Source organism: Aulostomus chinensis, chromosome 8, assembly GCF_037954235.1.
Source record: "Aulostomus chinensis isolate RoL2024-O1b breed Wild chromosome 8, RoL_Achi_v1.0, whole genome shotgun sequence".
Classification (NCBI taxonomy): Eukaryota; Metazoa; Chordata; class Actinopteri; order Syngnathiformes; family Aulostomidae; genus Aulostomus; species Aulostomus chinensis.
In genome coordinates, this window is record NC_141327.1 from 21,082,416 (window position 1) to 21,100,150 (window position 17,735).

General features: G+C 41.1%; 1 protein-coding gene across 2 annotated transcripts in view; it reads right to left on the bottom strand.

Moving 5' to 3' along the window:
* The window catches only part of fbxo41 (F-box protein 41), a 58,046-nt gene extending 40,823 nt beyond the window's left edge, over window positions 1–17,223 (bottom strand). The window contains exons 1-2 of one of the 2 annotated variants that reach the window (XM_086211627.1): window positions 17,138–17,223; window positions 4,304–4,402 (exon numbers count right to left, since the gene is read on the bottom strand). The gene's annotated coding sequence lies outside the window, so the exon portion shown is untranslated. Of the gene's footprint in view, window positions 1–4,303; window positions 4,403–4,559; window positions 4,609–17,137 lie in introns of those variants that run through there. The other variant, XM_086211626.1, reaches the window with a different exon arrangement.
* Between the last annotated feature and the right edge of the window lie 512 nt (window positions 17,224–17,735).

Below are 17,735 nucleotides of genomic sequence, written 5' to 3' on the forward strand. Positions count from 1 at the left end.
TGGCTGTGAGTGTGAATGGTTGTCTGTCTACATGGATTGGCGAACCATCCAGGGTGAACCCCACCTTTCGACTGAAGGCTGCTGGGACCCTTGACAGGATAAGCGGAAGAAAATGGATGGATGGATGGATGGGATGTTTTAGTTCAGCACCTTAACGGTGAAAAAAAACATAGCAAGAAAGCTAAAGCAATCAAATGAGCATCATTATTGGCACTGAGGTCAGTCAGAATGAGGCTGAATGACTTTCACAAATGTGAGCTGATGGGCAGACTCATTCTTCAGCTCGCCACTGTCTACTACTATTGATCCACACAACCATTCACTGAAACAATTATCTTCCAGTATCCATACATCAACAATGTATGCCAGGGGGAGGTTGTTCAACACGCTAAGAGCACTGGTCCCTGCTGTGATCACTGTATACGTTGCTAAGCATATAAACACACGTTGACAATGTACACCTCACACAGTGCAGATTCATCTCCAGAGATAAGTATCTTACCCTTTAGAGCTGGCTAAGACAGGCTACTGTAGTCTCTTTGTATCCTCTATCCTCTTAAAAGAACAAAAGCAAGCTTCTCATGTGCGTACACTGAGCCCTCTGTGCAGGTCTACACACGATTGGCCCTCCAGCGTGGAAAGAGGACAACTGCGAGAAATGATGCAGAAAATGGCCTCGGTAATTTGTGGCTGCATTTTGACCGTCTCTGAGGTTCTTCCCATATTCATTAATCCAGAGTCTTGACGTGACATTCAAGCAGATGCAAGAAAAGAGTTTCAACAGGGCCGGCATTTGTCTCTGATAACATGTCAGTTAGAAGTCGTAAGTTGTTATCAAGCACAAAAAAAAATCAACAGAAAAATGAGGAAGAATGAGTACATGTATGAGAGTGGACACTGGACAGGGCCTGAAATTCTCACTTTTCTCAATAACATCTCAGCGTAAATACTTCTAAATGGGTGAACCACTGGTATATGTACTGCTGTGCTCTCAACTAAAGAACATTTTACACAATAAATGACATAATTCTAAGGGCATTTATTGTGCGAGTCTGCGATACTAAATAAGTGCAAGCCAAAAAAAAAAACTTTTTCATGAAATGAAAAAGTCTTGCTGCACAAAGTGGGAGTAAAAATTGTCTTTAAGTACAACAGGACAATTTTCACTCTCTCAAACAACTGAATAGAAGGAAACTCGCAAAGGTACAATTAGCTGAAAGCACGAAAACACTTGTGCAGTACTGAAGGATTTGGCATCACTAATGTTTCATGATACAAAATGACAAATAAAATAGTCAGAGAGGTACAACATGTGCTGGTCAATATCCATCTCCAATGTGCCAATTTGATCAGTGGCCCCCTCGATGCATATAAATTAACACACTAACAGTGGCATTTGATGCTGTTGTTTGGTGTTGAATAAACAGAGCAAAGCGTCGTCACAGTGGGGCCCCTTTTATGGAAGTATTGCAGGATCTCTGTGTCAAAGGGGCTGGTCATCCATCATGGATGTCGCCAAAGTTTGCAAAAAAGGTCCGTGAAACAGTATATCCCAAGCAGCAACTGCCTGCATCCTGCAGTGCTGGCTACAAAAAACATCTGTCAAATATTCTTTGCATTTGAAAAAAAAACAAAAAACAAACCTTCAGTGTATTGCTGCTTGTCTCTCGTGCTTTGATTATCATCGCAAATCTGTGAGTACCCATCAAAGCTGGTTCATACCTGTGAACACGCATCATTTATAGCATCCACTTCTACATGATATTATTTACACATGAGAACCAGTATTTTTCCACACGGATATTTGCAGCCATGAGCTGTCACCGAAGTTAACACACCCCAAGGCCAGGATCATGAGCCTGATCCCTGATCTCTAACTGATGGTTGGATGAACACCGTTTTACAGGCAGAACTGCCGAGAGATGCCAGAGCCAGTAGTGCATGGGCTCAAAATGCAGTGAAAGCTGAGACTAAATACTTAATAAATTCATTTAGAACACAAGCCAAAAGACAGGGACTAAAAACACAAGTCAAAATTAAAGCTACAAGTCGGGAATTATGACAGGAGAGAGTTTGTTTTATTCCAAAAGTATGATATTATTTGTTTCTTACTGGCAACAAACCAAATCAACAATCCCTCTTACAATATTGCCTGAGTAGCCAAAGCCTGATGCAGCTTATCTCTCTGTGCCACACACCTCCATTGTTCTGGCGTGAACATGATGGGCACTATCGTGTGGACTAAATGCCACATACATTGTTTTCCTGTAAAGACTCGCTGGCACATCACTTCTGCAGAGGGAAATAGTCCCTGCAAAATTAAAATGATGGAATGAAACATTGTTGGACACTGGACAAAACAATAACAATATTAGCCAGCATCCTTCAAGCACATATAACCCTAACCAACCTCGTCTCCTTGGAAGTTTTATTCAGGCATCTAAATACAGTCGTGTGAATAATCTGACAAAATAAGACAGGGCATAAAGGATGAGCCTGTATTTTATGCATTCTAGATAACTCTGGAACATGGAGGCAGTTAGCTGCTCGCTATCTCTGAGCTGTAACCAAAACATCAGCCTTGATCAGACGACAGTGGGAAATCAAGCCGTCCTATCATCCCCTGCAGGGTGCTGACAGTTCTTAACTTCATACGGAAAAGAACATCATCTTGTTGTGAATATTATGAAGCCCGTGCTTTTCTGTGTTCTTTTTAAAAATAAAAATATGTATATATAAATGTAACCATTGTTATAGCAGCATCTTTGTTAACTTCAGGCGCCACCTCTCACTGTCGGCACACCTAAACCGCGCCTCTGTCTTCAACAAGGATGCTGATTAGTCTGAACCACAGGTGGTTCGCGCACAAATGCATGACTTGAAGGTTCAAAGCCTGCGAAACTGCTGTTATCACTGCTGCTGATGAACTGCTGCTAAAAAATGAAAAAGAAAAAAAAATACCCCTTAAAAAGGCAAAACAAGAGAAGCAGTTATTATGTAATAATTCACTGCACGGCACATAAGTGAAATTAATGATGTGCAACAACGTGCATCTCGTTGGCTGAGTTCCTCTTTAACACATACATACCACATATATGTAGTGTATATAATAGTGATAGATAGATAGATAGATAGATAGATAGATAGATAGATAGATAGATAGATAGATAGATAGATAGATAGATTCTTCTCTCATATGACACTGGGACCTGCAGGTACGCTATCGTCTCACCTGTCTTAGATCTCAGTGAAGCTGCCTGTCACATGGAGACAACACACATGCAGGTAGCATGTGCACATGTGTGTGTTACACTGCTGCAGTGCAGATACAGAACACACTTCTGACAGCTCAGTAATCTTAGTTATGTCATGTCGGCGTGAACGTGTTTGTTTCCACTGTTTTCCTTTCTCATTTTATCATGGCTGCAACTGTTTTCACATCTGACTCCTCCAAACAAAGCAGCGTAATATAAACTAAAGGCCTGGTGTTTCTAATGTATTGCAGTCACATGACAGTTTCCCCAAAACTCCAGCAGCAGCCTGGCTGTTTGTCACTTCAGCAATGTGCTGCTGCTTAAAGAGCCCAACAGGAGAGTTTGACACGTCCCATGGGAGTAATATGTGTGGGTATTACAGTGTCATTATTCCCTTTGACAGAAGACTCAGTCACAACGCTGGAGGATAACGTCCTCTAACATCATGTCATACATTAAAACGAACAGGTAGACGTGTGTGTGTGTGTGTGTGTGTGCGTGTGCACCTCTGGGACATGTAAAAGCACGTTTTATTTTCAACACGGCACATGCAGGCCAAACAGCAGAGTCACATTTGGTCTCGATTGATCGCTGTTTAACGACGACTGTAAAAATGGGCACAGTCGGCGTCAGAAAAGAATTGATCCTCATATCTGCACTGTGCATGGATCAATCTCAAGCTGCATATCATGTGGGTGTGGACGAGCGGAATCACCAACTGTCACCATGGAGCTATGGCCGCGGCTGTAACGGCTGGACTGACCGAGACAGAGGGGCCTGGAGGCAGGTTAATTCACGCCGATGCTGATGGCAGCAGCTGTGCCCCATCGGAGGACAGGGCAACAGCATGGCATCAGCCCGATTTTCTCCGGGTTTCATCTCTGGACGTTGCGTATATTCGCTGCACAGGGGCCGCCGCGTCAATGAAGCGATAATTGGAACATGTACAGCTCACACACTCGCGCGTACACACGCTTACGCACACACCGATGCAAATGCGATCGCAAGAGCGGGGTTTAAAAAAGGAAAGAAATGTGCGTTTCACTCACCTCGCAATCTTCTCCCCATTTTTTCTCCTCCAAAGCGAGGAACCGCTCCAGCCCTCACTGACGTCACGCAGCCCCGCGCTGCAGCAGAGAGCGGCGGGCCTGCAGAGGACGACCAGGAGGAGAGAGAGAGGGAGAGAGAGAGACAGAGAGACAGAGAAAGAGAGAGAAAGAGAGAGAGAAAACTTGAACAGATGCAAAAACATGAAACACAAAAACACACCCCTCCCATCCTCTGATGGAGAAGACGATAGTGTACCAGAGAGGCAGACGGTACGTCCTGCTGCTGCTGAATCCAACCATCAAGTGAGAGATTGTGAAACAGCATCCATGAGTCACGTGTCTTTACTACCCTGTCCATCACCAAACAGTATGTTTTCATAACTGTACACCTGTACGCGTCACATGACCATTCTAACGGGCATATACGACATTCTTGGGGCCAAATTTCCACACTAGAAAGAAGGAAAACAATTCAGATAATCAATATATATCGGCCGAAATATATATTGGATTCTTTTTTTTCCTTTCTTCCAGTGACTGCTCAAATGTGTTTACGGAAGATTTGTGAGAGATGTGCAATGGAGGCAGGGTTAATAGCCTTCTTCCTCCATAACAGTGCGTTACTTCACATACTGGTATTGTAGAGCTTGTTTGGGGGCTGATGCTGGTTCCACTATCAATTTGCAGTTATCAAAACAGAGGTATTCCTCAGTTTAAAGACATATTCTCATAAAATTACAGCGAATTAAATTAGTAGGCTAGAAACACACCTTACCTGCTCAATGTGCAGACCCCTCTTTGAAATCTCTATGCTCTCACTGTTCTCTGCACTGTATTTATCATTGGGGTTCTGTGGTTGTGTACTATTATCATGTGTTAGTGTTGTTAGTTTTCGAGAGCACGCCATGATACATCCCTATCTATCTATCCTGTGTTGTCATGAAAATAAACTTTAGAGTTGAACTTGATGTTGACATTTAAGTCCATCCATCCATCCATCGTCTTCCGCTAATTCCTACATTAAGGGTCGCGGGGGGGGGGGGGCTGGAGCCTATCCCAGCGGCTCTCGGGCGAGAGGTGGGGTTCACCCTGGACGGGTCACCAGTCCATCACAGGGCCAACACATAGAGACAGACAACCATTCACATTCACAGTCACACCTACAGTCAATTTAGAGTATCAATCAGCCTCGTCCCCTCTTGATGTCTTTGGACTGTGGGAGGAAGCTGGAGTACCAGAGAGAACCCACGCAGGAACAGGGAGAACATGGAGACTCACACAGAAAGATCCTGTGCTGGAGCCGGGACACGAACCCGGAACCTTCTTGCTGTGAGGCGACAGTGCTGACCACTGCATGACCGTGCTGACCTTTACAAATTCTAGTTTATGACAAATTAATTCATGTTCATGATGTATTAGCTGTGAGGTGTTTCAAGAGTTTTTGCCGCCAAAAAAACACCTCCCTGGTTCTCCACGCTGATCTGCACTTACAGATACTTACATATCTTCATTATGTTCTCCAGGAAAACTGAGAGCAGCTCGGCTTCTCTTATAACATCAATAATACAATGAGATAAATTAAGCTATTATCTAAAAAAAAACAAAAAAAAAACAAGCATAATCAACCCTCGCAAGCAGCAGTCTCAGGTGCCATAGGTTGAAGCCGGATCCCTGTTGTTTTTGGTCACTGTTGCTAACTTGTGGGAGCCGTCAAGGATTATTGATTCTGACATGGCTGTAAATATCTCATACTGTATTTGCCTTGAAGGGTTTGCTTCAAATATCAGTCAGTTGCTCAACAATAATGCCGCCACTGCTAACCATACGTTTATTGCATTTGAATTCAACTTTCAAATGGCTAAAAGGAGAATTTCTACTTCATCTTGAAGCGTAATAGTGCTATGGTGAAGAGAAACGGCCCTAATGAAGCGTATAATGTACTGGTTAGCGTTGGCCGCAGTCATCGTGTTTTCAGGTCGTCCATATGTCTCATTGTTGTTTACAATGATTTGAACATGGTTTGATCTCTTGGAGGCTTTGTGAGAATTTCTGCAAATTTGGCAAAAAAATTCAGCCGGACTCAAAGACAAACGGAAAAGAATTTGAAGGTCAAAGGAGAAAGGTCACTGTCATCTCACTCAAAACATGATATCTCCGGGAAATTTTAATGGGATTTCTCCAAATTTGATACAAACATCCAGTTGGATTGAAAAGATTTTGGTCAAGGGTCAAGGTTGCAGTGAGAGGCCCATGGAGGCGTGCTACCTCCAAGCATTTCTAGTTGTCAGCTAAACTGAAGTGAGCGTTGACTTATGAGCTGACTGGCCACAGAATATTTCCGCAATTGATTCAATTTTTTACGTCAAATTCCAAGGAGTAATCTTAGCTGCTTTCTTCTTCCTCCTCACCTGGATTTTCTTGGAATTGAACTCTGACTGACACCAACAGAACAAAGTTCATTGTGGATTGACGTTTTTGTGGTAACTTAATTTGTTTGGGATTTAATAAGGGATTTAAATATTCCCGTCACCCTGTCTTCCAGTGAGAGATATCAATTTACACTAAAGTGAAGCACTAGTTTTTGTTACTCATCAAATTGGGAAAAACTGAAAACCAGTAGTTTTTTTTTTTAATGGGGGGGGGGGGGGTCTCTAAGCACGACCTTTCCAGGGTGAACCCCGCCTCACACCCAAAAGCCGCTGGGATAGGCCCCAGCCCTCCCAAGACCATTAACTGGATAAGTGGAAGAACACGGATGGATGGATGGAAGGATGGATGGATGGATGGATGGATGGATGGAAGGATGGATGGATGGATGGATGGATGGATGGAAGGATGGATGGATGGATGGATGGATGGATGGATGGATGGATGGATGGATGGATGGATGGATCTTTGAGCAAAAAGTAATGATGCTGTCAGTTATAGTGAGCACAGTCTGGGCCTGAAAATATATCAGACTCATTTAAAGTAAAAATTTGGTGGTATTTGACTGTAAGTCGCCCAAAGTGATTTACCTTGGCTTTGACAATGAACACCTTTAATAGATCGAATAATCAATGTTCAGTTAAATGTCAGTGAGACAACGATGGGAATGTTGTTCAGGCCCTGACTTTCCACTGAGGAAGCACAGGTCTGTTTTTTTGTGGGAGATTAAATGATCTGAAGAGGAATTTATCTTCTGCGAATAAGAACCGTAATAAATGTGGCAGTTTTAACCAAATAATGAGTTCAATTCAGACAAATATGCTGAGTGATAACATGTTCAAGGGTCTAAAAGCGAAATTTGTTGTCATTTTTTTCAAAACTTTTTCTGTAGTGTTCATTGTTTCATTGGAGGTTTAACTAATTTCTATTTTTTTTTAAAAAGGGCTGCATGAGTCATCTGAGCTGCGAACACTTTTCAGATATAAGTGTCTGTTTGTTGGTCCTTGACACGGGAACGCTTGAGAACACTCGGATCTTTATACGGAGATGTGAGTTTTTGTGCTATAATGAAGGTCACAGCTCTTTCAGCTAATCATGCAGAGAGAGACAGAAGAGAAGAACTTGAAGGAAAAGTCTGGCATTAGACTTCAGTTCCTGTGCAGTGTTTACTCTTAAATTGCTGTTTTAAGGACAGATCACTTTGAAATGAACTTCCCTGTTACTTTTCCTCTGCCCGTTTAACTTTTAGGAGATCAAGCACCACTTACTGGTCAGAGAAGTGAACTACACAATTTTCTAACATGTATTCAAACTCCCTCAGATACAGTCGGGTCAAATCGGATCTGAAATAATCAGTGGCCTTGTCGGCTGTTAATTTCAGGTTGATAAAAGAGTCAGTTATTTTTATGTAACCTGACAAACATTTTGGGGGAAAGAGAAAACTCACAAATTGTTTGTTGTTCTTTTTAGAGCTAATTTAGTAGATACAACTTCATGATAAGTAGTTGAAAAAGTAGTCCGATTAAACGGGCGTATCCTTATTCTCACACAATTTTGCAAGTTTTAAAATTTGGAGTTTGAATTTTATGAGTTGATTGTATAGTTTAGCTTACTTTTCTTGTGTATATGCAAGTATGATTTATGTATTTTTTTTCATACTCTGCCAAAAACATATTCATTCATTCATATACAATCATTATCAAGCAAAATGGGAAAAAAACGGTGTTTCTTTTGATCGTCACATTTTCTCTGATAACATTGTGGCATATATATACTGAATATATAAAAATAGTCAAAAGTATTTGGCCTGATTAAATTACAAAGGAGGAAACTGCTGATTTCTCCCTGCATAGCCACGTTTGATGGTTTAACATTAATATGCAATTACAGCTTCCAACCCTCTTTGTCGTCTGGTGTTTTCTCTGAACTCACCAGTGTTCCACTCAACATTATTCTGGACAAGTATGTAGAACATTAAGGTGTCAAATAGGCAATAATTCATCACACTGCGGCAAACTGTGAAATTATTCATGCCAAATGTCAACATTCTCCTCGCTCACTTTTTCCTCTAATTTTTCCTGTGAAACTTGGAGACTGAACAGTATGTTCTTCATAGTGAACGAGATGTTATAGAGACGCACAGCCGCAGTCAGCTGATGGTGTTGGCTCATCGTTTTGTGTTTCCTTTTTTTTTGTATTTTAACTTTTCTTATTTATCCCGATCTTAACTAATATGAGTCTGACTAAATCTGTCTGGTTTAAAATAGTTCACATTCAAAGCTACAGTGCAGTACTTCTGTCTCCCGCTTCTGGCAGTGACAGTCATTACATACGACGCACAATTACATCTTAAGCTCCGTCACAAACTTCACCACCGTGATGCTGCGGCAGTAAAACTGTGGCGACGTTGTTCTGGGCATCCCGAAACTCCCCTGAAATGATTCACATTGTTGTGAGAATTCGATCCATTTGGTTTGAGGATGTTCAGAAAGTCAAGAGCTGTGCCTTTTATCCAAATTCAAGTCAGCAGAGGGCAACTGGAAGTAGCCATCGCACCCAGTCTGATCTCTGCTCTGCCCATTGAGCATGCATGTACAAACTATGTACGGTGGAATGCAGAGATTTACACTCTGCAAGGGTTTGAACCTATGTTCATTTGTATGAAAATGGAATGCACTGTTGCTTTAAAGGTGCAAATGGCATGAGAAAACATCATCGTCTTAGACTCCAGGAAAACTAGCTAGCGCTGTGGTATTAAATAGATAAATAAATAACCCCTCAAAACAGTAGATCAGTTATTTATGAAGTGTCACAAAGGTTATCTTATCTTCCTTCAGGCTGAACAAACACCGTGTAGCAATGTATTGTCTCTTAAGAGCTGCGAAATCAAACAAGGAGCCAGACAAAGGAAAGCCATAAGTGACAGCCTATGGAATAAATTAATGATTAATACAGATTCACGGTGAAGAAAAAGTCTTTATAATCATTTATTTGAACCGCAGTTATAGACCACGAGTTCTGGTCACCGCCACTGAAAGCACCTTTCATAAATGCTAATTATCGACTATATTAAAGCCACTTTCCATTGAATGTAGCTCTATTTTCTGCTATATGGCTAAGATTTTCCTTCATTTCACTGTAACAGCTGACACCTTGAGGCTTTCCAAACCTGCTACATCAATCTCTGTCCCTCTACGCCCTCTACATGCTGCACACATCCAGTCATGACAGGAAAAGACTGACACACAAAAGCTTAAAAACTCTCTCCCTCAGGAGATATCAGGAGATTGATAGGATGAATATGATGCTGGGCCGCGTTTGCGTTCTCACGTCAAAAACTGCTGCAAATTTAGACCGAACACCTTTATCCGTCCCTCCTTATTCATATTTATGAGAAGTGAGTGACAAACTCATTGTTGGGTAATTACAGTGTGGAGAACCTTCATTGTCTTTAGACTGGTGAAGACTGAGACGTGCTGTGCTTTGGCTTGCTGCACTAATGCAAACCTCTTCCATGTAGATATTATTAGTCACTGTTTGCTTAGCAACCACAACACATGTCTGACATTTTTGCACGACAAAAACATTCTTTTTTTTCTCACGGAAGTTATTTTATTTAAGCTGTGAAGATAGAAAAGGAAATGGAAAGGTCAGAGGCAAAGTTTATTGTCATTGTTATTATTTTCGTTACATCTGATTGCCTTTATCAAGGTATTTGCTTTTCCGAGATAATGAACAGGGATGTCAAAACAGACACGATGAGGCAAACGAGCAGAATCCATCATAGCCGAATGTTAAACTATTCATAGGGAGCTACGTATTTTAGATTGGAGAGATCTCACATATCATATTTTGTAATTATAACCTATTTTATTCGCAGAGGGCTAAAAATGTAAACACATCAATAAACAGGCTGTATAGTGACAGCATTATGTCAACACAACAGAGATTGAAAGGGATTTGAACAGCAGGGGGCACCAGTAATATGCAGGGATTCAACCATGAGCACTACAACAGCCCTTTAGTTACCACAAAGAATAAAATAAAACAATGTCAAATTATTTAAAATGTTCTACATTGAAAACATATATATTTTGTCTTATGTGTGGGCTATGATCCCCTTGCCTGCTTGCTGAAAGTATTCTCATTTCAGAATTCCGACATGCATAATGCTTAAAATTACTACAATGCCCATATAGGATTTGTCTGCTGAACGAATTCTGTGCAAAGGCTGAAAGGCAGTAATTTCACAAAGCTATACGTTCACTGATAAGAGGCCACACACGGCTCTAAATGACAGCCAGCAGGAAGAATTCTTGCTACCACTCATTTTTTTTTTTTTTTTTTGCCTTCTGTTAACACTCAGTGTAACACAATAGCAGAACAACACAATAGCCAGCGGGAGCTCAGCCAATATCAATATATCACCTAAAGTGCCAATTATACTCATTAAAAGAATAAAATGTGATGAAACTGCAGCTAACAGCTTGGAAAATGTCGTCACATTGACTGTACAGCAATATATCTCGACTGTAAGTGTGCAGTTTATTATTGAGCAGTCCGACTATGAAAGTGAGAATGCGCTGTGACACTCTGGGGTGAGAAGCCAAACAACGGGTGAACACACAAAAAAAACCACATTTGGAAATCATTTGAAGCAGTATTGCTAATGCTTACTGTTTGCACTTGACAATTTAACAGTCTGCAGATATGTTCTTGATACAAAGCCAGTTACTGAGGAGTTATAATCTCATTTACCCACTGCTACAAATGTGTGTTTCTAATTTTTCTCAGTGGTGTGGTTTAGTCCAGAGGCTGTTAAATGGAATCTGAATATGCCAGATTTCATTTCACCTAAATAACATAATCGGAATTGGATGTTTTGTCGGCTGGTTGTTTTAATTTACAAAATGTAATATACAAGCAGACATGAGGCGTGTCGAAAAAAATAAAGTTTACTCTGTAGAGGCATGCGGTTCATTTATGCAGCCAGAAAAAAAATATCAATTAGTGTATTTAATAAAGGGAAGTCAGTGGATACAGTAAATCTCATAATTACAACGTTTTATCAAATGGAATGTACTGCACAGGAAGCAGAGCAGGGCGTACTCTTTTACAGATCTAATGATGGACAGTCATTTGCTGCATGTATGTATAGCCATTGTAGAAATTATTTCTGAATGGAAACATTACTGTCCTGATATAGTAATAGGCAGGCCTTATAGCAAACCCCCGTGTATCACAATGACAACAATTATCTAGATCTCTGCATTCTTAGCTTGAGCCATGGATGTTGCCATAGTAACACAAGTATGTCTTATCAAGTACGGTCCTTGTGATTTTTCACTGCAACTTATTTAGCCTGTTCACTGTAGGTATGACAACAGGCTGTTGAGTTGTTGCATTCATTTCCATGCTAATGGAGTTAACAACCATTGTGTGTTAGCTTAACCTCTGATCCTGCCTTGTCAGATTGTTGTCAGCTAATATTAAATTAGGATAGTAATGGAGGCTTTTTATGTAAATGATGTAAAATGCTGGGAAACTATAAATAGGCATAATGAGAGTTAGTGACGATCTGCGATATTACAAAAATTCTGGTGTGTTTTAGTGATCAGGTTGGATATGCTGTAAAACAACTGCAGGTTTTGGTTTGTTTGTTGTTGTTTTTTTGGCAAAACAGGCGGGGTATTATGTTTGACTGGTCAAGATCCTGGTTGTACAACATTCTCACCAAATTCTATGTCAATGAAAGTCGATTAGGTGACTGAATGCCACCAGTCTGGACTGGAGAAACTCTGCACTTTAATCCCTGCAGCCTTTTACTTGCCTAGTGTAACGACAGAGTGCAGATTTTATTTGAACTTGGTAGTCACTTTGTACCTTCAACTTGTTACACACACACACACACACACACACACACACACACACACACACACACATGCTTCCTCTCTCGTTGAAAATAATGAGGAGTGTTTGATGTTAGACCACCGCGAGCCGTAATGAGAGGAGTGGACTATTCAGAACACATGAAAGCCCTTCAGTCCATTTGGACCATGAGCAGCCATTACAGCACAGGACCTGAGACACCATGGAGGTCTGCTGACTTCATGAAGGGGTACAGGATTTAATGATGGAGGCAATAGCTAAATCTGTCACCCTTTTAACTTCTCACGCAGGGAGGGAGATAATATTTCAGAGGTGTTAAACACAGGGGGACCTATAGCATCCAGGGGTATGGTGAAGAGGCCACATGAACAGAAACATGGTCTTATTAAAAATGACTGTGCTGCACAGCAGCTGGAGCAGAAGACCAATGAAGCTACTACATAAATTAAAGTCCTTGATTGTGCCAGCTCTTTGCTCTATTTAAGTGATTGTTCAACTTCAATCATACTTCTGTATTCGTTCATAATGGAAATTTCTTTGAGGGGTTTTCGTTGTCTAAAAAAAAAAAAGTACCGTTTTCTCAACTCGCTAAGTGATGAGTCCATAAATTATCTGTCCCAAGGCAGGAAGCAGCACATCTACCTCTCATCATATCAATCTCTTCCTCCTTTACAAGTTGCCACTGTCAGTGGTGCCAGGAGAGACACAAACAGAGAGAGCGGATGAGTAGGAGGAAGAAGAAGCTGATGGTGATGGAAGGATCAGCATCTCTTCTCTCTTTACCTCAGGCGTGAGAGAGGAAGAGCTCCAGCTGAGACGGGGTTAATATTTCTCCAGCTTTTTCTGGGGAACATTGTGATGTGTCTCCTCATGAAGCACAGTGAGCCCCAGTGCCAAGACTCCAGTTAATGGTTAGACACAGCATCCTGCCAGTGGGCACCATTTTGGTTCCATAACAAAGGAAGATCTGCCTCAGCCACTGAGTGTTGAAGCAGGCCGGGTCACTATCAGTCTCCTCCAGTCCTGTTAATAGTTAACTGACATGTGGATGCATCAATCCTGAGGAGTGACAAGGAGTATAGATGCACAAATAACGCAGAAGGTGGGAGCCCAACGCTGATGCTGTAAACATGTCTTGTTAACAGGAAGCAGACCCTATGCCGCCACACACTGACTGACAGGATGACTAATAACAGAACAGACTTTTTTTTAAGAAATCTTCCTGAATGTTTCCTGAATAAGCATTTATGCTACTCATTCTACACATTAGCGCCTTCATTCATTTAAACTAAGACTAAAGCAAACTTTACTTTGGAAAGCCAAATAAATTATTGTGAAAGTCGGCCCAATAATTTTATGCGTGTATTTTCGACACCATAAATAACAATTTTTATGTCCCGCAGAAGCTCCTCAGTTCCACTATTTCCAGCTTTACCCAGTAATACAAAGCACAGACCAAAAACTACATCCAATTGTTAATTCACATGGTGATCGCTTACAACACAAGACAAGGGAATTTAAGGCAGTGGAGGAAAGTGTTTTGATTTTTAAATGTGTGCTGCTGATCTGACTCATACATATGAAAGCCCCTTTTAAAGAGCCAAGAATGAGGAGGGGGGTTGAAACATGTCTCTTGAGGTTCCAACACTCTACAGGTTTGAGATCAGACACAGCTTGGCTCTGATAGATGGCCTGGGTTTCTAGACCTGGGAAACATACTCTACTGTGTACGGCCCTGCGTGGCCCCAGCATGGCTCCTATAGACTCAGACAGGGAGAGACATCACTCTCTGTGCACATCCCACAGTGAAAGTGACAGTTCATCACCAGCTCAAAGCAACTGGGGGATATGGGGGGGGAGAGCGCAGTACCGACCATTATGCACCACTGAGGGAGAACAGTAAGGAATGGGGGGGGGGGGGGGGGGGTTCTGGGATGCTACAGCTCTGCTATGTCACCACTAACCAAGAGTAGAGATCTGCTCATTTGAGTGCGGAAGCCTCTTGCGTGCAGTACTGAATTTTTTACACATGTATGCAAATACATCGAGAAATACAGATATTTAGATATTTGTACTTAAGATTTAATTCTATACTATTTTGGCAGAACAGCACAGCCTCAACTTGTTACAATATTAAAAATGTGCTCACATTCTGGTAAAAGTTATACTGAAAAGCAAATAATCCAATGTATAATTATTTGAAAGCCAGAAAGCCTATATTCTTAATCTGCTTCTGAGTGACCGAAAGCACTTTCTCCTGTAACTGTTTCAACATGAGAGCCTGACGTGCTGGTGGTTTTAACCTTTTTTGGTACTAATAATATATAAAGAAATATGAAGATGAAAACCACGTATTCTGGGGCTCATGTTAGCATTTAATCAAATTCATATTTTGCATATGTACTTTCATTGATGCAAAATGTAGGCTTTTTTCTTACTAGGTATATTACAACTTTTTAATTAACTAAATGATTTGATTACTTAGAGAATTCATTTGAGCAAATAAGCCAATAAAAGTGATTCTTAATAATGTGCATATATACATATACGTGTATATGTATACATATACACACATATATGTATACACACATAAACATATGTATACATATAAACACACACACATATACATACATACATACATACACACACACACACACACACACACACACACACACACACACATATATATATATATATATATACATATATATATATATATATATATAAACATCTAACAGAGAACGTAAAACAGAATAGATCAAAACAAACTAAGCAAAAAAAAAATCAATAAAGCATAACAGCAGCACAGGACAGAATAGAACAGCAAAAATATATTAAACATAAATTTCATTCTTCCTAAAAAAGCCATTGTATTGTAAAGTTCTCTGTTCTTTTATTTATGGCTCCAATTCACAACTATCAGCATTCAGCAGGTCTTACAACAACTGTTGTGGCTGAGAAAGCAAGCTGCTAATGCTGAAGTAGCTACATTTTGCATAGATTTCATGGAGCTCCAAAGAGCGACACTTGATTTTGATGGTTAATTTAGATGCAGAATACATACAGTAGTTGGCGCTGGGGTTGGTGTGCACATGCAAATCGTCACCCTGCTTGACGGGAGGGTGCGCTGCATGAGCTGATCGTGTTCAGCCCACTCATTTTTATACTACTAGTCTTTATGCCCCAGCCCAGCCTCCTTTCCCAGTCTCTGATTCCATCTTGGCAATGACAGACATGCATATACACACACACACGCGCACACACACACACACACATTCTCAATTGGCCTCGCTTCTTTCTCTCACTAAAACACACATGTGCATAGTTTCCTCAGACTTCAACACATTCTCTGTGCTTCTTCTCTATGGGTGAGCCATCATTATCTAGAGAGAGTGCCAGTGTTTGGCCACAGTATGCCTCCTTCCCAGCGTTGAACTGAACAGCCGAGGCTCAGGCTGCTGTCTGTCACACATGCGCACGCACGCACACACACACACACACACACACACACACACACACACACACACACACACACACACACACACACACACGCCTCATTACTGCTGTTGCAAATGTCAAAGCACTAAAGTAATCACTCACAGCTCCACCAGATACATGGTCATACGGTAATTTATTTGATAGGAAGAGGGTTAACAGTTGTGTGTGTACATGCTAATATCTTTTTTTTTTTGTTGTTTTTGTTTAAGATACTATTCAAGATGGCAGCATACTAATGTGACAGCAGGTGCTGGGAAATTTAGGTAAAAGCATGACATGCGTTTCTTTCAAAAAAAGTTCCTTCAGAGTCATTACTGTCAATCCAGGATGCTTTCAGCTACATTCCTCTCAGGCAGCCGATAATATATATGCACCCTCTACAAACGTCAAAGTGTTGGGCGGTTCATTGTTAACAGCTTCTCATCAGCTTCGTCTAAAAAACAAAGGGATGAGAGCATATGTGGGGTTTCTTTTGTGCACATAGCCGCTAACATCTATCATGACTGATTTGAAGGATCATTCTCTATTAGAGGAAGCTGTAGTACTCCGGCTGATCAGCTTAATGGTTAACATTTCATCCTGTTGTTACTGCCAGTCGCTGTCACAGCCGTCCAAACTGGGTTGGACCATAGTCAGAGTGGCATTGTTATGGAAGGAAGGGGGAGAGAAGCTAATCAAGTCTGCCTTGAGAACGTGAGCAGGGTGTCTTGACAGAAAACATATGATGGCATTTCCTTCTTTTGTCCTTAAATAACTCTAACAGGACCCATTATTCTTTAACGCATTTAGTTTTTGGAATCAGGTGTTAATTACCAAGTTTAAGGTTGTCTCCTCTGTAGTGTAACACAGTTACTTTGTAAAAATTTTGGGCAAATGGGGATATTTTCCATCATCCCCGGAGTCTGGCACGACAACACTCTCTCCTCTGTGCCTGCAGGAGGGAGCTGAGACCCAGAGCGACCAGCTGACTGCTAGTTAGCTTAACATAATGAATGGTGGTGAATGGGCAGTGTAGCATACCTTCGTCTTGGCCACTGAGCTTTAAAAACCTGTTGTTCCTCTTTGTTTTCTGGTCCAAAGGGGTCAGCTAAAGGGTTTGATTTGTCCACAAGTAATCTTCCTCCTCCTTGGTTTCAAAGGCAGCCCTGTTTTGTTTTGAGGTGCTGAAACAAAACAGGATGGTAGTCAGGAAAGTACTTCCAGCTATTCTACAACTAAAAAATCGTGTTACTTTAAGTTGTTATTTCAGGGTGATCGTTACACACAACCCTTGATATATTGATGCATGCAAAGACTGTGATGGAGAAAAAAAGGTTTTTACTGATTACTTGTGATGACGATCTGCCCACCCGCTACCATTAATTGTGCTAAGCTAACTGCAGTCAGCTGGTCTTTGTTGGTCTCAGCTCCTTAATGCACACAGAGAGACGAGAAAGATATCTGTCCTCTCGAATCGGCAGAGTACTGCACTATTAAGATCTGATTTGAACCGATGCTGTCATCAGCACAGAGAAATGGAAACATGTTTGGACATGAAGAAAAAATATTTCTACTCAGACCATGGATCTGGAACAGTTTGGTACATGATAAAAAGCGGTCACTAACAGCCAGCATTCAT